Source organism: Bos indicus x Bos taurus, unplaced genomic scaffold (assembly GCF_003369695.1).
Source record: "Bos indicus x Bos taurus breed Angus x Brahman F1 hybrid unplaced genomic scaffold, Bos_hybrid_MaternalHap_v2.0 tig00002862_arrow_arrow_obj, whole genome shotgun sequence".
In the NCBI taxonomy this organism is placed as follows: domain Eukaryota; kingdom Metazoa; phylum Chordata; class Mammalia; order Artiodactyla; family Bovidae; genus Bos; species Bos indicus x Bos taurus.
Genome location: NW_020867579.1, coordinates 17,139 through 39,321, shown reverse-complemented (window position 1 = coordinate 39,321; position 22,183 = coordinate 17,139). Strand labels below are relative to the sequence as shown.

Here is a 22,183-nt window from a genome sequence, read left to right as displayed (position 1 = left end):
TTCCAAGGAAGGCGGGCTGGACGGTGATGCGATACAGAGAGACGCCCCGAAGGGGCTGCGATGGAGGAAACCCACACTCCAGGGCAGTGGAGGAGTCAATTTTCTTCCTTATTCCCTGAAGCCTCCTCTGGGCTCTCGGCCACATGGACTCCACTGAGCCCAGGGACACTCTGATCGTTTGTCCCTCATAAAGAGCAGACTTGTGGACACAGAGGGGAAGGAGAGGGTGGGACGAATGGAGAGAGTAGCATGGAAACGCGCACACCAGCACGTGTAAAACAGACCACGCGGGAATGTGCCCTGTGACTCAGTGAGCTCACACAGGTCTCTGTACAACCTAGAAGGGAGGGAGGTTCTAGAGGGAGGGATGTGACACACACGGCCGATCCATGCTGATGTGTTGCAGAACCAGCACCATATTGTAAAGTAATGATCCTCCAATTTAAAAAAAAGTGTGTCTCTGGGTATCTGAGCCCTGTGGGCAGCAAGAGACAGCATCCTCCCCAAAGCATCTCCAGCGCCTGCTGACCCCGTCCACGGAGAGGACCGTGGGTCCTCTCACGGGCAGGCAGAGGAGGAAGCAGACCCCGAGGGGAGGCTCTCAGAGGGAAGGACATGCCCTGCTTGCCCACACCTCAAACGGGTGTCTCAGGAACACACTGGGACTGTCACAGGAACAATGCCTGGCTTTCAAGAAGAGGCTGTTCCCCTTCCTTTGGGGACACTGATGTGACAGCCGCGTGACAGGAAGCCCCAGCCCCAGAGAGGACACACCCTGTGGTCCGCCTGTCCGGAGGACACCCAGGTCTCCTCCATCCTCACAGCCTGGACCGCAGGGAAGAGAGGCCATGGCCCCCGCGCTCCCCGCCCTGCTCTGCCTTGGTGAGATGGGAGGGGCAGGGGGAGCCCTGGTCTGGAGGGACCTCCAGCCAGCCTGCTCCATCAGGGGACCCCAGGGCCCAGGAGACTCCCAGGGTGGAGAGGCACTGCTCAGGGCTGAGGGCACACCTCTCACAGGGCGCTCTCTTCCAGGGCTGAGTGTGGGCCTGAGGACCCAGGTGCAGGCCGGTGAGTCTGTCCCAGGGCCCAGCTCCCTCCTCTCGTGGGGACAAGGTCACCCCCAGGCCGTGGGCATGGGGAGGGCACCTCGGGGGTCACGGAGGGGGAGTCTGGGAGGTCTGGGCTGAGAGCCGGGACCTGGGGGGACGCCTGGTGAGCCCCCCTTTGATTTCCTTCCAGGGACCCTCCCCAAGCCCACCATCTGGGCTGAGCCGGGCTCTGTGATTTCCTGGGGGAGCCCCGTGACCATCTGGTGTCAGGGTCCCCCGGGGGCCCAGGAGTTCCATCTGGATAAAGAGGGAAACCGAGTTTTCTGGGACAGAGAGAAACCCCCAGGTCCCAGGGACAAGGCCAGGTTCTCCATCCACTACATGAGAGCAGGACCACGCAGGGAGCTATCAGTGCTACTACAGAACCCGCACTGGCTGGTCAGAGCGCAGTGACCCCCTGCAGCTGGTGGTGACAGGTGAGGGATCTCGGGGGCCTCGGGCTCTGCCCTCGGGAGGGGTCTGCTCTCAGGGGCTGTCCCTCTCACAGCCCAGCCCTGGGGAGGGGAGGGGAGGGAGGGTGGGGGCCCCACGGAACCAGCTGCCTCCTTCTCTCCTAGGACCCTACGGCAAACCCAGCCTCTCAGCCCTGCCGAGCCCTGTAGTGATGTCGGGAGGGAATGTGACCCTCCAGTGTGGCTCCCATCAGGGATTTAACAGATTCCTTCTAACCAAGGAAGGAGAAGACGAGTCCTCTCGGGCCCTGGATGGACAGCAAATGCTCGACGGGCAGACCCAGGCCCTGTTCCCCGTGGGCCCCGTGACCCCCGGGCACAGGTGGACGTTCAGATGCTATGGTTTTAACAGGGACACCCCCCAGGTGTGGTCAGCCCCCAGCGACCCCGTGGGGCTCCTGGTCTCAGGTGAGGAATCCCGTCCTGACCCCATACATTTGTGCAGACAAGACAACGCACTGGGGTCTCTGATCCCAGGGGAGCCCCTGTGAGAGGGTGGGGAGTGGAGCGTGGGGCTCACAGGACAGACACACAGACTGAGACACGACGAGGCCTGGGGCCGTGCCTGGAGAGGGGGGTCCACAGGGGAAGCGGTCCCTACAACCCAGCGTGTGTCTCTCCCCAGGGCTGTCTGGGAAGCCCTCCCTCCTGACCCCGCAGGGCACTGTCGTCACCTCTGGACAGAACCTGACCCTCCAGTGTCGCTCTGACATCGGCTACACCAGATTCGCTCTGTCCAAGGTGGGGGGACAGGACCTCCCCCAGCGCCCTGCCCAGAGACCACAGCAGGGGCTCTCTCAGGCCGACTTCCCCCTGGGCCCAGTTGGCACCTTCCACAGGGGCCGGTACAGATGCTACGGTGGACACGGCCTCTCCTCCGAGTGGTCGGCCCCCAGTGAGACCCTGGAGCTGCTGGTGGCAGGTGAGGAGCCAGCGGGTCAGTCGGGGACCAGACTCTGCACAGGCCCCACCGGGGAGCCCCAGGGGTGAGGCTGGGACCAGGGGGAGGGGTCCCAGGGAGGGACAGAGAGACGGGGGTTGGGGAGGGGAGAGACTCTGAGAAACAGAGACAGCGCTGAGGGGCCAGAGAGGCCTGCGGAGTCTCACTCAGAACCAGGCCCGGCGGCCGCACCCCCTTCCTCTCTGCAGGAAGGCTCAGAGACAGACCCTCCCTCTCGGTGAGACCAGGGCCCTCGGTGGCCCCGGGGGAGACCGTGACCCTGCTGTGTCAGTGAGGAGACAGGACGGACACCTTCCTTCTGTCCAAGGAGGGGGCAGCCCATCGCCCCCTGCGTCTGCACTCCCAGGACCAAGACGGGCGGTACCAGGCCGAGTTCTCCTTGAGCCCTGTGACCTCAGCCCACGGGGGCACCTACAGGTGCTACGGCTCACTCAGCACAGACCCCTACCTGCTGTCACAGCCCAGTGAGCCCCTGGCGCTCGTGGTCTCAGGTGAGGCAAGGTCTGTCCGTCTCACTCAGCAGCTCGGGGCTCTGCCCTGGGAGCGCAGGGCGGTGGTGGAGGAGGGGGCGCTGAGGGAGTGGCCCCCTAAGGGAGGGGCCTCAGAGCTCGCGCCCCGTCCCTTCCTCCCACAGTGGGGTCTCGGAGGGGCAGGTGGTCAGTGGGAGGGTCTCGGGGAGGCCACAGGGCCGTGCAGGGCAGAGGTTGGTGAGGTGGGGTCCCCGGGTAAGCCCGGTGTAAGCCTTCCTGGGCTCATTCCCAGGACCCAGTCTCCCAGCCACAGACCCAGATCCGAACCTGGGGAGTCTCGGGGCTCTCTGCTCAGGGGAGACAGCCCACCCCAGGGCATTTTAACATTCTCTGGGAGGACAAGGCCCCTCAGATCATCAAGGGGCAGCGGGGAGTCAGGCAGAGATGGCGCCAGAGCCACAGGCTGCAGGGGCCTGAGGCTGCTGGATGGGGTTCAGTCTGTGGAGAAGCAGGTCCGCCCCCACCACATCCTGCCCCGGAGGCTACAGGGATCACCTCCTCCCGCGGGCAGAGTCCAGCTGGCAGACACAGAGGGCTGAGCGAGCGTCTGTAGGGGCAGGTGGATCCGTGGGAGCCACGGTTGGGTCCCACCCCGGGACCCCACAGACCACTGATCAGGGGCGGGGTCCCACCCCAGGACCCTGCAAACACCACTCAGGGGCGGGCCCCACACCGGGACCCCACAGACCACTGCTCAGGGGAGGGCACCACCCCACCCTGTGCTGTCGGAGCTCCTTCAGCTCAGGGTCCTGACAGGAACGTCTGAGACAGTAAGATAGAGAGACCCCAGGAGTCTCCCGAGGAGGACACGGCCCACCCACAGCCTCCCTTCAAGACACTCGGGCTTGGCTGATACCCTCCCCCAGCACCGCTGTCAGACCAGCGAGTGTGAACAAGGACAGCGTCCCTGTCAGGTTGGGCTCGGGGCCGCGTCTTCTCACGGGAGGCAGGTGCCCTGGGCACACACAGTGGGTAACGGGGCCGGCGCTGACCTGTGCACCCTCACCCCAGACTACACGGTGCAGAATCTCACCCGGATGGGCCTCGCGGCTTTGGTCCTGCTGCTCCTCGGGATCCTTTTCTGCCAGGCTCGGCACGACCACGGAGGAGCCCGAGATGCAGCCGGAGCTGAGCAACGGGACCCAACACAGCCCAGAGCGCAGGAGCCTGGGACGCGAGCTTCTGGTGTAGGAGCTTCTGGATGAGCCTCTGACCCTGGGGGAGAGATGAGCCGCAGGGTGGGAGGAGGCCCAGGCGGGTCGGCCTCTGCTCACCGGGCCCCTCCCTCCTGGGGAGAATGCCCCGGCTCCCGGCTGCTCTCACCCCTGGCCCGAGGCGCATCCCACCTGGCAGGGGTGGGTCCTCACCCTGCATGCCCCCAGGCTCTGTCCACTCGCATGGAGGACGTGAGCCTCATTGTTCATGCCCGCCGTCTCTGGTGTGCGCAATGACCTCCATCTCTTCTCAGAAACAGAATGCTGTTAAAGTAACTGAATAAATGGGTTAAATGGGGCCCTGTTTGGAACAGTTGGATCCTAAACTCTTCCCTGAGCCCCCTCTGGACCCTGCATGCCCCTCCTCCTTGTCCGAGGACACCCGCTGTAGTCTCTCCAGAAACACTGTCAGTGTGAAGGGACACCCTGGCGTTTGAAGTGACCGTCAGGGCTACACTGGTAAATGAGCTCAGGAATATATCGTTTTGTAAAGAGCCCCGATATGGGGTTTCCCTGGTGGTGAAGAATCTGCCAGCCAATGCAAGAGACACGGGTTCAATCCGTGATCCTGAACACCCCACACGCCAGGGAGCAACTGAGTCCATGAGCCGCCAGCGACAGAGGCCGGCACGTCCTGGAGCCCGCGCACTGCCAGAGAGGCCAGTGCTGCAGAAGCCCAGACACCAAAGCGAGGGAACAGCCCTGCTCACATAACCAGACACACCCCCGCAGCAACACAGACCTGGCACAGACAAAATCATCAGGCAATAAATGCTTAAAGGGCCCAGTGTGAACTGTGTGTCTCTTTGGGGCCAACGCACACTGTGGCCAACCTCAAGGAGCCTGGGTGAACGCGTTGAAGGCCGGGTGGGAAGGAAGGAGCAGGTGGACTTTCCTACAGGCCGAGTCTGGTGCAGCCAGCCCCCACTGATGGCCCCATGGGCACAGATGTGTCCTTCTCATTACAATCACATAGGATCATCTCCACCTCAGTTTTATGCCCCAGGGACCCTGAAATGAGATGCCCACCTCCTAGTTCATCTGTAAGAGAGGGAAAGAGAAAACCATGGAGGAGACAAGGCTGACTCTGACGAATCCCAGCACATCACGGGCAGGGGTACTCATCACCGCGGTCAATCTGGAGAGTCGACAGCAACTCTCAGTTAAAGGGCAGAGACACAGCGCTGGCCCACAGTTGTATAACCCAGAGGAAGATGCGTGCACAGCCACGCGTGTACAAGGAGAAAAAGGACACGTGGGTTGTTCACAGTAGAAAAAGTTACAGAAATCACTTTCACCAAAATGAATGGTTTGGTGTGTATATATGCGACAGAATTTTATACAAAAAATGCACAAAGCTGGACTGCTACTACAGAAACACAAGTCAGTTTTCAAGCATGATGGTGAATAAGTGAAACACGACTGTAGGAGTCCAGTGCATCACATCAAATTCAAAAGGGAACAACGTGGGACTCAAATACACAAAATAAGAAATGAGACGGGAGGAACAAGAGCAGCTACCGGGTTTCCCTGGTGGCTTGGCAGATAAGAATCCAGCCGCCAACGCAGGGGATGCGGGTTCCATCCCTGCTGCGAGAAGATCCCCCGCCGGCCGCAAATGCTGAGCCCGCGGGCCCAAAGCCGTGCCCTGCGACAAGACACACCATCAAAGTGAGGAGCCCAGGCACCGCAGAGAAGGGAAAACCGTCCTGTGCTCAGCTAAATGGGAGGAAAGCCACTGGGCAGCGAGGAAGACCCAGCACCATCCTCTGTCGCTCAGGCCTGTCTGACTCTTTGAGACACCATAGACAGTAGTAGCCCACCAGGCTCCTCTTGGCAGCGAGGAAGACCCAGCACCATCCTCTGTCCCTCAGGCATGTCCGACTCTGTGACTGCATGGACTGTAGCCCACCAGGCTCCTCCAGGCAGTGAGGAAGACCCAGCACTGTCTGTCCCTCAGGCGTGTCTGACTCTGTGCGACCACATGGACTGAGGCCACCAGGCTCCTGTGTCCATGAGATTCTCTAGGTGAGATACTGGAGTGGGTTGCATTGCCCTCCTCCAGGGGATCTTCCCCACCAAGGGATCAAACTCAGGTTTCCCAAGTAGCAGGCAGATTCTTTACCATCTGAGCCACCAGGGAAGTCCAGCACAGCCAAAACTAATAAATTTTTAAAAAATGATACCTCAGAGATACAAAAGTTTATAAGAGAGTACTAAGAACCACTGTGTGCTCAGCCATCCGACAGCAAACCTGGAAGACATGCACGAGTCTCTAGAGACACACAGCCCACCAGAACGGAGGCAAGAAGACCCAGACAGCCTGAACAGACCAGCCAATGGAAGCGACACAGAATCTGTAATAACACCAATTGAAACTCCATGCAAACCAGAGGCCAGAACTGGATGGCTTCACGGAGGACTTCTACCAAACTGACAAAGAGGAACTTATATGACCCTCTTCACACTCTCCCAGGAGACTGAAGAGGACGAAACACTCCCAAAGTCCTTCTATGAGCCACCGTCACGCCGATACCTAAACCAGACAAAGACACAATCAAAAAAGAAGTTACAGAACAGAGCGCTTTATGAACATAAATGCAAAATGGGCAACAAAATATTAGCTAACCGAATTCAACAACTCACAAAAAGAATCACACGCCATGATCAACTTGGATTCATACCAGAGTCACAAGGATAATTCAACATGTGCAAATCGATCAATGTAAGTCACCACATCAACAAGAGAAAAGACAAAACAACATGCTCGTCTTAATAGGTTCAGAGAAAGCACTGATAAAATGCAACATCCATTCATCATAAAAGGTCTCTCCAAAGTGAGTACAGAGGGAAGACATCTCAACGTAATAAAACCGATTTATGACAAGCACACAGTCAACACAGTCCTCAAAGGTAACAAGCGGAAAGCCTTTCTAGAACTCTGGGACAAGGTAAGGATGCCCACTCTCACCATTTGTGTTCAACACACCACTGGAAGTCCTAGTCATAGCAATCAGGCAAGAAAAAAAAAAAAGGATTCAACTTGGGGCAGGAAGGAGGCAAAACTGTCCCTGTATGCAGATGACGTGATACTGCATTTACAAAACCCTGAAGACTGCACACACAACCTGCAGAACTGAGGGAGGGGGCACCTGGTCTGGGGAGTGGGCAGGTGGGTTGTCTGGGTCTGCAGTCTCTTCGTGTGTGTGTGTGTGTGTGTGTCTGTGTGCCCGCGCTTGTGCTCAGTCATGTCCAACTCTTTGTGACTCCACAGACAGTAGCCTGCCAGGCTCGTCTGGGCATGGATTCTCCAGGTAAGAATACTGAGGTGGGCTTCCATGTCCTTCTCCAGGGGATCTTCCCCACCCAGGGATCAAACGTGAGTCTCTGCACGTCCTGTGCTGGCAGGCAGATTCTTTACCACTGAGCCACCTGGGGAGCCCGAGTGCAGCCTACCATCACTCCGTTTCTCTCATTCAAAAACAGCGCAAGATACCTGCTTACTCTTCTCGGTTTTCCCTGTGTATGTGGACTATCAGGGCTTCCCAGGGGGCACTAGGGGTGAAGAGCCCCCTGCCAGTGCAGGAGACGTAAGAGACTTGGGTTCAATCCCCGGGTGGGGAAGATCCCCTGGAGGAGGGCATGGCCACCCCCTCCAGTATTCCTGCCTGGAGAATCCCGTGCACAGAGGGGCGTGGCAGGCTACAGGCCGTGGGGTCGCAAAGAGTCAGACGTGGCTGTAGTGACTGAGCACGCACACTAGTTAACTATCGTTTCTGTTTTCCATTTCTGGCCTCACTGTGACACATTTCAGAAATTTTAATCAGCGCTTTAAGCAAGATGGCAGATCGGGAAGTCCCAGCCCTCATCTCGCACAGAAACACTGATAAACCGGGATTATTTGGGCCTAATGACCTTTAAGCAAACTGAAGAATCCAGCTAGTGAGCTGCAACACCTTGGATGAGCAAAAAAAGCAAGAAGAACCACTTCAAAAGGATAAACGGAGGAGGTTCTGTTTCCCTGTCTCCCCTCCCACAAGCTGGCAGAGCTCAGCGCTGAGAGGACCCTCCTTGGGCCCAGGCCCCTCCTCCTCAGGAGGACAGTGGATGCAGCCGTGCCACGTCCCCAGGCTCCAGGCCGCTGCCTCAGAGACCGCCTCGCTGCTCGGCTCACGAGAGCACCAGGCCACAGATACACGTGGGGCCACAAAGCAGGAAGAGAAGGGACCGGGGCTCTGTGCGGCTGGCTCCGCCTCGGGGGTTAGAGGAGCACGGGGTCCTCAGACTTCTCCTTCAGGGCAGGGGCACAACGGGGCGGGGGCACAGCATCGTTGCCCCGGACGGGAGGGCGGGGGAGCCTCATGTCCACAGAGCACGTCTCCGAGGCTCCAGAATCTCTAACTGGGCTGGGGGCAAAATCCCACCGTATATCCGAGAGGAGGCGGCTGCTTCTCCCAGCGCACAGACAGCAAAGCAGAGCCACAAGAAACACTGAGAATCGGGAACCATGACTCTGCCCAGGGAAGCAGAGAAATGGCAAGAAAACGGGAGATCTATGAGCTCCCTTATCACGGAAAACAGTTGTCCCGAAGCAGCTCAGTGAATTGATCTTCCACAAGGTGCCAAGAACAGAGAATGGTAAAGGACACTGCCTTCAATAAACGGTGCTGGAAGAGCTGCTTCTGCTGTTGCTGCTGCTAAGTTGCTTCAGTTGTGTCCGACTCTGTGCAACCCCATAGACGGCAGCCTGCCAGGCTCCCCCGTCGCTGGGATTCTCCAGGCAAGAACACTGGAAGGGGTTGCCATTTCCTTCTTCAATGCATGAAAGTGAAATGTGAAAGTGAAGTCGCTCAGTCGTGTCTGACTCTATGCGACCCCATGGACTGCAGCCTACCAGGCTCCTCCATCCATGGGATTCTCCAGGCAAGAGTACTGGAGTGGGGTGCCGTGGCCTTCTCCTGCTGGAAGAGGTAGATAACAGTAATTGTCTTAAAGAGCTTCAGTGAACTGATCTTCCACTGGGGTGCCCAGAACACAATGGGAAAATCCCTTCAATAAATGGTGCTGGAAGAGCCAGATGACAGCAGGCAGGAGGGTGAAGCTGGACCCTCAGCTCAAACTATAAGTGAAATCATCTCAAAACGCAGCAGAGACACAGGGCCTGGAACCATGAAAGAACAAGAGGAAGACACAGGGGGCGCGTCGTGACATGGTGTGGACAAGGGTTCTTTGGATACGACACCAAAAGCACAGGCAGCAAAGACAGAACCAGACCAGGGGGGTCCGGTAAATAAAACCCACACAGCAAAGGAAACAGTCCCAGGAAAGGCAATGGGTGCAACGGGAGAAGATGCGTGCAAACCACACATCTGATAAGGAGCTACTTCTCAAATATACAAGGAGCTCACACAACTCAACCCAAAGTAACACCAACCCGGTTTTTAAATGGGCACAGGACCTGAACAGGTATCTCTCAAAAGACGACGTCCAAATGACCAAACAGACATGGAAAGGCGCTCAACATCCACCAGTCCTCAGGGGAGCACACGCAGGAGACAGTGAGATGTCACTGCACGTGTTACACACACTCGACTCCCAGGAAAAAGACAGGTGCTGCCAAAATGCAGAGGGAAGAGAACCTTGTGCATGGTGGTTGGGAAGGCGTCGGTGCAGCCACCGTGGAAAGCAGTGTGGAGTTTCCCCAAAAAACTAAACGTAGAACCACCTACCACATGACCCAGCAATTCCCTCCAGGGTATGTAGCCAAAGAAGAAGCCAGGACCTCAGAGACGTATCTGCACTCCTGTGTTCTGCAGCGCTGTTCCCAGTAGCAGGATGCGGCCACAACCTGGATGTGTGTCGATAGATAAAAGCACAAAGAAAATGCCGGACACACACACACACACACACAATGGAGTCTCACTCAGCCTTTAAAAAAAGGGAATCCCTCCTTTTGAGACAACATGGGTGAAGCTGGAGAACATTAAGCCAAGTAAAGTAAGCCAGACACAGACAGGCAAACGCAGCAGGAGCTCACTGAGTGTGGAATCTAAAACAGACTCGGCGAAATGTAGGAGAATGTAGTCCCCAGAGGCTGGGAAGGGGATAACGGGAGGTGCTGGTCACAGGGAACAAAGTTTCCTGGACACCGATGAGTAAGTTCTGGAGACCTGATGTGCACCGATGTGACTAGAGCTGACAGTACTATACTGTAGACTCAATCCTGCTCAGAGGGTATTAATCTCCTTAATAGCCAAAGGAGATTTCACCGTTAATGACGTCAGTGTTTCTCTAGATATGAGAAGATGCAAGAATTGGAACTCATAAAATCTTGTCCTGAAAAGACCTAACTATCTGGAGGCCTGTTCTGCCAGTTTTTCCCAGAGCACAGAGTGCCTCAATCATGGTTTTCATTCAGGGGCATTGAAAGTCAGCAGTTGCAGTGGTCATGATTTAATCTTTGTAGATGTAGATGGCAAATGTCAGTTTTCAGTTGGCAGAGCCCCCTTTTGCTCATAAACTTGACCAACAGTATCCAAAATTCTCTGGACCACCTGTCTTGTTAGCCTCTTGGTCCAGGAAAATATTCCCTCTTGTTGCTTCTTCCCATATCTAGAGTTACACTGTTACCATCATTGATCTTATGTGGCACTATATATTATTCTATTAGGGCCCTCAGACACTCATTTGACAGTGTAAGAAACAGTAATTTTGTGAAACAGGTGAAATGCAAATAACATAGCCAGCACTATTAGTAAAGTCACAAGTAAGACAAGTTAAGAGCGTCCATTAGATGTAGCCCAGTAGATCTCAGGTCATCTGACTTAGTCTGCTCTGTAGAATGTTTATCTTCCAGGGAAATTGTATATTGGCACCGTCTACAAGGCACATAGCCCCGTTTTCTAGTGTTACTAGACTGATTGTCCTCAGTATGATTTAATTGTTTCCAACACAGAGGAGACCTTAAACCTAAATTACCATAGCCTGGTGTTATCTATATAAATCCGTCCCATAATTATGGGAGATTTTTCCTCCTTTGCTGAAACTTTTCTTGTTACTCTGATTGAGCTTGAGTAATAGAAAAAAGGTCAAATTTATGGCCAGAGTCAGAGCAGTATTTTTAATTGGCCCAGTGAGGTGCCGGGAGCCAGCACGGGAGTTCCCACCCATGACAAGGTCATGCAGGAGAGCCCTGACAGGCAAGGCGAGTCAGGACTCGAGGGGCCCTCTAGACCTGCCTGAGCGTCTACCCCAAAACCAGAATCTGTCTGTTTTACTATTTTATGACTTTTACCAACTCCTCTGATATTCACGGGGGGCTATCCCTGACCACCTTTCTCTGTAAGAAAATCAACCCGACCACCTCTCTCTGAAGAAAATCAACTTAGAGCTCTAGTTAATAAGTCTCCTGGGCATAATAGAAGTGTTTCAATTCAAACCCCTCTGATGACTTTCTAGCTTGCCTGACAGGTTTGTTCGGAGTCCTGCAGCTAAACATGTGATTGTTCACAGCCTCCCAACCATGAGAGGCACGGGAAGCTTAAGATATTCTAATAATGCAGAGCTTCTCAGAGAGTTAAAATTGTTAGAATAGAACTAGTAGAGGATTTCTTTGTTGAGCTAATGCTTGCTGCCAAGTTTCCATATCCCTTACCTATTGTGTCCCTGGGAGTGTATTGATTAATATAGTTGGTATATAGAAATGTAAGTAGTAGCTTTAATGTTTGTAATCTTGGATCCTTGAGTTAATTCTTTTCTTGTTATAACCCACCACACTTTTGCCCTGTAGGAATGCAACTTTATCTAATGCTGTCAGAGGGTGGCACCTGACTTTAGAATAATCACCTTTAGAGAAAATAAGTTTTCTGATTGACTAACCATTATTCAGAAGAAAGGGTCATAAAATGTTAACAGGCCTCCTGGCCAAAAGATGATGTAAATCACCTAAATCCTTTGCATATGATAAGTTTGCAGAAAGAAAGCCTGGCTTCGATATAGAGTCAAGGACTGCTGACCTTGCATGACTCTACATCCCTTATTATCATCTATGCACAACTTAAGGTATAAAAGCTACTTTGGAAAATAAAGTTGCGGGCCATGCTCATCAAGCTTGGTCTCCCCATATAGTTCTTTCTTGCTTCCTTTTCTCTCCTTTTCTTCTCTGTTCTTCCTTCAGGATGAATGACTGGAGCATGGGGGCTCTCTGAGACGACTTACTTGCCTGGGCTTCTAAGACCCACTTGAGAAGGTGCTTAAGGTGGGGCACCTTCAGCGATTCGAGAGAGCGCCTGTGGCCTCTGTGGTCAGAGCAAGTTTGGTGTCACAAACTATTAGTTTCCCACATAAACCAGTCAGGTCAAGCCTCTGTCTCTCCCCTTTGCTATCCTTTTCGCCAACGCCGTCCTCCCGAGGGAATCCCTGGATCCAACCGGGGCTGGACCCCGGTAGTGAGGTGATCCCATTCAGTAACCTGAATATGACTATAATTTTTTAAGTAAAATTTCTCAGGGCCAACCAGCTAGAGTCTTGTAGTAGAGAAATTTAACAAGGTAACCCAGAACTAGACACAGGTAATTGGCCAAAAACCCAACAATTGAATTGATTTCTAAAACTAGCATGGAATCAGACCTATGATAGAAAAGTCTTTGATTTATATGCAAAGGTCTAAGGAGTCAAGAAAACATAAATGATGATACAAATCATGTCCAGCATCTTGGGCAAGCTGTCTACCTCTGATGTCGTTGCCTTCTCATCCTGGTGTAGTGTAGTTTCTCCTGCTTAAGCATCATTTTAAGGTGAGATCAGATCAGCTGTCTTCTCTGTAAACCAATCCAGTGTAGGGGCCTTTGGATGTGGGAATTAATCTAAGAATTAATTTCCCTTCAGTTTCATTGTGCATGAGCTAGTTAAGAGTACCTGGTAAAAAAAAAGTCCTTCCATCCAGGTTGGAGACAGACCCTTAAATTATGTCTTTTTCCAGTCCTGGTTGCAGGTCATGAGGCATCTGGTCTTCATCCAAAGATAGATTACTGAGATAAGCTTCAGAAACAAACTTAGGGTGTTCTTTAAGAATTCAATTAAATTGTACATTAATATCACATAACAGCCAAGAACTATCTAAGAGGTGAGTCTTACTAGATGCAGACCTCCATTAACAAACTGGGATTTAACATTGTTTGGAAATATCTTTTTCTCCCTAAAGTTACCCTCATTGTTATCAAATATAACCAAATGAAGGCTAGCTTGTTTGCAAAATAGGTCTGTTCTCACTAATTTTGGTCTGATGATTTTTATAACCATAATTGACTATAGACTTTTTATTTTGCTGAAACATTTATAGTCTCAGACTGAACTGTTAAAATAAAACACGGCTGGGAAACTCACACCAAAGACTTATCACAGATTTTGCCTAACAAATCTAGGTGAATTCTTCCCTTTTTTAAGGTCTCAAAAAATTCTTGAGATTTTTGTACCCGTGAGATAACTTTCCTAACTCATTTGGTAAACTTACTGGAAACCTAAGAATTTCCAATTTTTTGGAGGAGTCAGATAGAGAGAAAATATAATTGTTTTGTTTATAACATTTAATTTTACCAAAGTATTGTCCTAATTCGTTTGAGAGGAAGGTTTTCCCTACTCCCTGAAAACCCGTAATTTTTCAGAGAGAAACCGTAAAAGTTATAAACATATTCGCTTCTTCTTTCAGTCCTTTTGTTAACTTTTGTGAAGTCATCAGGTTTTCTATTCGAATACCAGGACATATCAGAATGTTAAGAACTCCATATAATTTCTAGGGTATCTTATTAGTAATTAGTACTTTTACCATACATTTTAACATGAGTTGATTTGATAATTTGATCATTTGATAATCTTTTTCATGTAATTTAACCAACCAAATAAACACAGTTTAATATCTCTCTTGGGATGTTTCAGGGGCCCTCTGAAGCACCCCAAAGTTAGCTAGAGGTCAAAAGAACTTCAAAAGAATTCGATTTAGGAAGTTTTATCAAAAAGATCAGTTAAAAGGGTTTAGAACATTTGGTCAGATTTAGTCAACGTCGATGGGTGCATCATTTAGCTTGTTGATATGTCACAATGGGTGTAAAAACCAAGGCTCAACGTCTAGTGAAAGTCAGCTCCGCCATCTTGGACCTAGTTGGCTCTAACCAGTTTTATTATGGCTGTGTCATTCCTAACAAAATCCATTTATCTAACTAGTTGTAACCCAATTTTAGATAATCTGATCGTAACTCTCTTTAGTATTTTTCACACCTTTTTCTTTCTTTTTTTTTTTATATACTGAAAACACACTTCCTACTTTCCTTTAGCAATCAAGAACTAACTTTTATATTAGCATTTTATAGATTTGTGAGCATAAATACCAGTGATAATTTCTAAAACCCTTGCTTTCTTAGAACATTTTAGGATGGCACCAAACATAGGTCAATTAGGTATTTAATACTGAATATTTCCCAGTTCTCATGAACCTGGAATTTATTGTTTAATTTAGAATTATTTGATTTGTAAGTGCTTACCTTTTTTAAGCCAGTTAAATAGACCTCATTTACAAATAACCTCAAAAATATTACCCAGACACAAAGACAAACCAAGACATATTTAGACATACACAGTGCAAGATCTAGCTTCATTTTCTAAGTTTAGTCATGAATTAGATATTACAATATAAAATTTACTAGTTTATAAAAAAAACAGTTGAAATAAATAAAAATTTTAAAGTCTTTTTCCCCTTTTCCCTCAGTCTCAGGAATTAGAGATGGTCTAGATACGTGTTCCTGAGAGCCCTCAAGGCACAGGGAAAGGCACTCAAGTTCTAACAAAATGGAGGCAGGTCTAAACCAAATGGTGGCCAGACAAAGCAAAATGGCCATCAAAAATCACAACACAGAACACAGAGTTAAAACACACACATATACCTGGCAGTCCTCATCAGACACTCCCTTAAATACAAGAATATAGTCTCTCAGAAAACCTCCTGTAGAGACATAGAACGTCAGATCAAAGATTTCAAAGGGAGGAAAGGAAGCCAGGTTGAAAGAAGAAGGTGGGGAGGCAGGAGAGGGGGCAAAAGGGGTGGCCTTACAGACGTCTCCTGCCACCAACAGACACCCAGGCGTTATGGGACGTTTCCCTCGGCTTCCAGAGAAGGGAGGACTGGAATTCGGCCCTACCAGAAATCAGACCAGACCAGAATCAGAATTCGAGTTCTCTGCCAAGAGGAGGTGATCAGTCTCCAATCCTCAGCTCAGGCTGAGGGCCCTTCAACCAGTATCCTGCATCCAGGACCCGGGGACTAGAAAAACAAGGAAGGATAGGAAGGGTAAAGGAGAGGAAAGAGAGAGGGAAGGGGAGAGAGGTCAATAAAGTCTCTTGTTCCTTACTGGTCGGGGCACTCTGGCCAGTTGTCCATGTCAGGAGAAGACCAGGGATAAAAGGGTCCCAGTTGCAGCCACTGGGTCTGGTCCATTGTCAGGCAAGCTGGCCCCTGAGTACCCCGAGTGGTCAGGATGTCAGTCTCAGCCAAGAAGAGTCCCCACCAGAGTTGCCATTTGTTGCAGGAAGGAGGACCCCTTCCAGGGCCCGAAACTGGGCTCTTGTCTAACACTCGGAAATGAATTGTCCGAGGAGACACATGTGCTGACAAAGCAAGAGATTTTATTGGGAAAGGGCACCTGGGTGGAGAGCAGTAGGGGAAGGGAACCCAGGAGGACTGCTCTGCCATGTGGCTCACAGTCTCAGGTTTTATGGTGATGGGATTCCGGATGGTCTTTAGCCAATCATTCTAATTCAGAGTCTTTCCTGGTGGCGCACGCATCGCTCAGCCAAGATGGATGCTAGCGAGAGAGATTCTGCAAAGTGGACGGACAAGTGGTGTCTCCTTTCGACCTTTCCCAAACTCTTCACGTTGGTGGTGGCTTATGAGTTCCGTATTCCTTATCAGGATCTCCTGCCATAAAACAACTCATGCACATGGTTACTATGGTGCCTGGCTAGGGTGGGCGGTTTCAGTCAGTGTGCTTCCCCTAAAAGAACCACTTCAAAAGGATAAACAGAGCAGGTTCTGTTTCCCTGTCTCCCCTCCCACAAGATGGCAGAGTTCAGGGCTGAGAGGACCCACTTTGGGCCCAGGCCCTCTCCTCTCCGGGAGAACAGTGGGTGCAGCCGCGCCACATCCCCAGGCTCCGGGCCGCTGCCTCAGAGACCGCCTCGCTGCTCAGCTCATGAGAGCACCAGGCCACAGACACACGTGGGGCCACAAAGCAGGAAGAGAAGAGACGGGACTCTGTGCAACCTGCTCGGCCTCAGGGGTTAGAGGAGCACGGGCTCCTCAGACTTCTCCCTCAGGGCAGGGGCTCAACGGGGTGGGGGCACAGCATCATCTCCCCAGACAGGAGGGCAGGGGAGCGTCATGTCACAGAGCAGGTATCAGAGGCTCCAGAATCTCTAACTGGGCTGGGGGCAAAATCCCACCATAAGTCCGAACGGAGGCGGCTGCTTCTCCCAGCAGAAAGACACCAAAGCAGAGCCACAAGAAACAGCGAGAACCAGGAGCCGTGACTCTGCCCAGGGCAGCAGAGAAACCCCAAGAACCGGGAACCGTGACTCTGCCCGGGGCACCAGAGAAACACCAAGAACCGGGAACCGTGGCTCTGCCCAAGGCAGCAGAGAAACTGCAGGAAAATGGGAGATACACGAGCTCCCTTATTATGGAAAATAATTGTCCCAAAGCAGCTCAGTGAACTGATCTTCCACAAGGTGCCCAGAGCACAGAAGGGGAAAGGACAGTCCCTTCAATAAACGATGCTGGAAGAGCCAGATGACAGCAGGCAGGAGGGTGAAGCTGGACCCTCAGCTCACACTATACATGAAATCATCTCAAAACGCAGCAGAGACTTAAACACAGGGCCTGAAACCATGAAAGAACAAGACGAGGACACAGGGGGAACGTCGTGACATGGGTGTGGACAAGGTTTCTTTGGATATGACACCAAAAGCACAGGCAGCAAAGACAGAACCAGACCACGGGGAGTCCAGTAAATAAAACCCACACAACAAAGGAAACAGTCACAGGAAAGGCAATGGGTGCAACGGGAGAAGATGTGTGCTGCTGGGGGCCGGCATGAGGACCTCCACCCATGGCAAAGGTCATGAGGAAGGAGGCTCGACATACACAAAGGCGGGATCGAGCCTCGGGAGTCCCCCTGGAAATTCTCGAGCATCTATCCCCTAACCGGAGCCTGCCTACTTTACTACTTTGTGCTCTCACCTACACCTCTGACTTTATGGGGGGCTGTCCCCCACCACCTCTTTTGGAGAAGGAGTTAACTTAGAGCTCCAGTTAATAATAATTCCTGGGCGTGATAGGAGTGTTTCAACCTACAAACTCCTCTGAAGGTTCTCTCTCCTGCCTGACAGGCTCGTCCGGCCACATGTGATTGCTCACAGCCTCCCAACCGTGAGAGGCACGAGATGCTTTAAACCTTCTAAAGACAGGTTCTTTAGAGAAGTTAGAAAAGTATTAGTATAGTATAGTGGGCTGATTAGAAATTGTATTGGTGAAGGATATTTCATTTGTTGAGCCAATGTTTGCTGCTAAGTCTCCACATCCCCTGCCCTTAATGAATATATAGAAGAAATAAGTATTAACCTTTGATATTAATCATGTTAGAACTTAGGCTAAGCAAATTCTTTCCTTACTTAAAACCCACTACACCCTCAGCCTATAGGAATATAACTTTATCTGGTACCTTCGGAAGGTGGCGTCTGTTTCAAAAATAATCACCCGTGGAGAAATAAGTGTTCTGGTTGACTGACCGCTGTCACAAGGAGAGGGTCATAAATTGTCAGCAGGCCCCCCTGGCCAGAAGATGAGGTAATACCCCTAAGACCTCTGTATACATTTGTATGAAGCACCTGACATTGATCCCCGCGTGACTTTTGTATAACATCTCAGTGTATAAAAACAGACCCTGGAAAATAAAGAATGGGATCAGTTCCTCGAAATACTGGTCTCCCCATGTCGCTCTCTCTCTCAAACTCTGGCTGAGTTTCCATCTGGAGCACGGAGCCCGCCATGCTTACTAATTATGCCTGGGCTTCTAAGATATGACCAGGGAGGCCTCAGTGTCTCCTCTCCTTCAGGAGAACGGAAGGATGCCTGTGGCCTACATAAGTGGTGCAAGCTTCTTGTCTTGAAGTTTTATTGGTTTCCCGTGTAAACCAAGCTACTCAGCCTCTTTTCTCAACTGAATTTTCCAGCTGAGCTATCCTCATTCTGTTACTCTTTATATCTCTAATTAATATTTAATTAAAGCCAGTGTATCCAGTGAACTAGCCAAAGCCGTCTCCCCTTCGAATACCCTGGATCAGCCGGGGCTGGACCTCAGCAGTGTGCAAACCACACATCTGATAAGGAGCTACTTCTCAAATATACAAGGAGCTCACACAACTCAACGCAAAGTAACACCAACCCGGTATTTAAATGGTCACAGGACCTGAACAGATATCTCTCAAAAGACGACATCCAAATGACCAAACAGACATGGAAAGGTGCTCAGCATCCATCAGTCCTCAGAGGATCACACGCCAGAGCCAGTGAGATGTCATTGCACGTTTTACAGACACTCGACTTCTAGGAAAAAGACAGGTGCTGCCAAAATGCGGACAGAAGAGAACCTTGTGCATGGTGGTTGGGAAGGCAATCGGTGCAGCCATTGTGGAAAACAGTGTGGAGTTTCCTTAAGAAACTAAAAACAGAACTACCACATGACCCAGCAATTCCACTCCAGGGTATGTATCCAAAGAAGAAGCTGGGACCTCACACACGTATGTGCACTCTTGTGTTCTGCAGCGTTGTTCCCAGTAGCAGGATGTGGCCACAACCTGGATGTCTGTCGATAGATAAATGCACAAAGGAAATGCCAGACACACACACACAATGGAGTCTCACTCAGCCTTTAAAAAAAGGGAATCCCTCCTTTTGAGACAAGATGGGTGAAGCTGGAGGACATTATGCTGAGTAAAGTAAGCCAGACACAGACAGGCAAATGCAGCAGGAGCTCACTGACCTGTGGAATCTAAAACAGACTCGGAGAAATGGAGGAGAACATAGTCCCCAGTAGCTGGGAGCGGGGATAACGGGGAGGTGCTGGTCACGGGGAACAAAGTTTCAGGGATGCCGATGACTAAGTTCTGGAGACCTGATGTGCACTGATGTGACTAGAGCTGACCGAACTCTACTGTAGACTCAATCCTGCTCAGAGGGTAGCCCGGAAGTGTCCTCACCAGACCCGCAGACCAAGGTGAACTACAGGAGCTGATGGACACGCTAATTATAATTGGCATGACTGTGGTACTTATTTCACAGCATAGACAAAAGTCAGAACATCAAGCTGTGCATGTGGAACAGATACAATTTTTGTCGATTCAGTTCAGTTCAGTTCAGTCACTCAGTCGTGTCTGACTCTTTGCGACGCCATGGATCACAGCACGCCAGACCTTCCTGTCCATCAGCACTCCCGGAGTTTACCCAAACTCATGTCCATTGAGTCCATGATGCCATCCAACCATCTCATCCTCTGTAGTCCCCTTCTCCTGCCCTCAATCTTTCCCAGCATCAGGGTCTTTTCAAATGAGTCAGTCTTCACATCAGGTGGCCAAAGTATTGGAGTTTCAGCTTCAGCATCAGTCCTTCCAATGAACACTCACGACTGATCTCCTTTAGGATGGACTGGTTGGATCACCTTCCAGTCCAGGGGACTCTCCAGAGTCTTCTCCAACACCACAGTTCAAAAGCATCAATTCTTTGGCTCTCAGCTTTCTTTATAGGCCAACTCTCACATCCATACATGACTACTGGAAAAACCATAGCCTTGACTAGACGGACCTTTGTTGGCAAAGTAATGTCTCTGCTTTTGAATATGCTATCTAGGTTGGCCATAACTTTCCTTCCAAGGAGTAAGCGTCTTTTAATATCATGGTTGCAATCACCATCTGCAGTGATTTTGGAGCCCAGAAAATAAAGTCTGACACTGTTTCCACTGTTTCCCCATCTATTCCCCATGAAATGATGGGACCAGATGCCATGATCTTAGTTTTCTGAAATTTGAGCTTTAAGCCAACTTTTTCACTCTCCTCTTTCACTTTCATCAAGAGGTTTTTTAGTTCCTCTTCACTTTCTGCCATAAAGGTGGTGTCGTCTGCATATCTGAGATTATTGATATTTCTCCCAGCAATCAGGATTCCAGCTTGTGTTTCATCCAGTCAAGCGTTTCTCATGATGTACTCTGCATATAAGCTAAATAAGCAGGAGGACAATATACAGCCTTGACATACTCCTTTTCCTATTTGGAACCAGTCTGTTGTTCCATGTCCAGTTCTAATTGTTGCTTCCCACCTGCATACCTGTTTCTCAAGAGACAGGTCAGATGATCTGGTATTCCCATCTCTTTCAGAATTTTCCACAGTTTATTGTGATCCACACAGTCAAAGGCTTTGGCATAGTCAATAAAGCAGAAATAGATGTTTTTCTGAAACTCTCTTGCTTTTTTGATGATCCAGCAGATGTTGGCAATTTGATCTCTGGTTCCTCTGCCTTTTCTAAAACCAGCTTGAACATCAGAAAGTTCACGGTTCACGTATTGCTGAAGCCTGGCTTGGAGAATTTGGAGCATTACTTTGCTAGCGTGTGAGATGAGTGCAATTGTGCAGGAGTTTGAGCATTCTTTGGCATTGCCTTTCTTTGGGATTGGAATGATAACTGACCATTTCCAGTCCTGTGGCCACTGCTGAATTCTAGATATTTGCTGGCATATTGAGTGCAGCACTTTCACAGCATCAACTTTCAGGATTTGAAATAGCTCAACTGGAATTCCATCACCTCCACTAGCTTTGTTCAAAGTGATGCTTCCTAAGGCCCACTTGACTTCACATTCCAGGATGTCTGGCTCTAGGTGAGTGATCACACCATCGTGAATATCTGGGTCATGAAGATCTGTTTTGTACAGTTCTGTGTATTCTTGCCACCTCTTAATATCTTCTGCTTCTGTTAGGTCCATACCATTTCTGTCCTTTAATGTGCCCATCTTTGCATGAAATGTTCCCTTGGTATCTCTAATTTTCTTGAAGAAATCTCTAGTCTTTCCCATTCTGTTCTTTTCCTCTATTTGTTTGCATTGATTGCTGAGGAAGGCTTTTTTATCTCTGCTTGCTTTTTTTGGAACTCTGCATTCAGATGGGAATATCTTTCCTTTTCTCCTTTGCTTTTCACTTTTCTTCTTTTCACAGCTATTTGTAAGGCCTCCCCAGACATCCATTTTTTGCATTTCTTTTCCATGGGGATGGTCTTCATCCCTGCTCCTGTACAAAGTCACAAACCTCCGTCCAGAGTTCATCAGGCACTCTGTCTATCAGATCTAGTCCCTTAAATCTATTTCTCACTTCCACTGTATAATCATAAGGTGTTGGGGGCCGGCGTGAGGCACTCCGCCCATGACAAAGGTCATGAGGAAGGAGGCTAGACATATGCAAAGGCAGGATCGAGCCTCAGGAGTCCCCCTGGAAATTCTTGAGCATCTACCCCCATAACCAGAGCCTGCCTACTTTACTACTTTGTGCTCACCTACACCTCTGACTTTAGGGGGGGCTGTCCCCCACCACCTCTTTCGGAGAAGGAGTTAACCTAGAGCTCCAGATAATAAAAACTCCTGGGCGTGACAAGAGTGTTTTAACCTACAACCTTCTCTGAAGGTTCTCTAGCCTGCCTGACAGGCTTGTCCGGCCACATGTGATTGCTCACAGCCTCCCAACCGTGAGAGGCACGAGATGCTTTAAACCTTCTAAAAACAGGTTCCTTAGAAAAGTTAGAAAACTATTAGTATAAGTATAATGGGCTGATTAG

At 50.5% G+C, this 22,183-nt stretch overlaps 1 pseudogene; it reads left to right on the top strand.

The window, feature by feature from the left end:
- The first annotated feature begins 766 nt into the window (after positions 1 to 766).
- On the top strand, positions 767 to 5,050 carry LOC113888886 (annotated as a pseudogene).
- Positions 5,051 to 22,183: the final 17,133 nt, after the last annotated feature.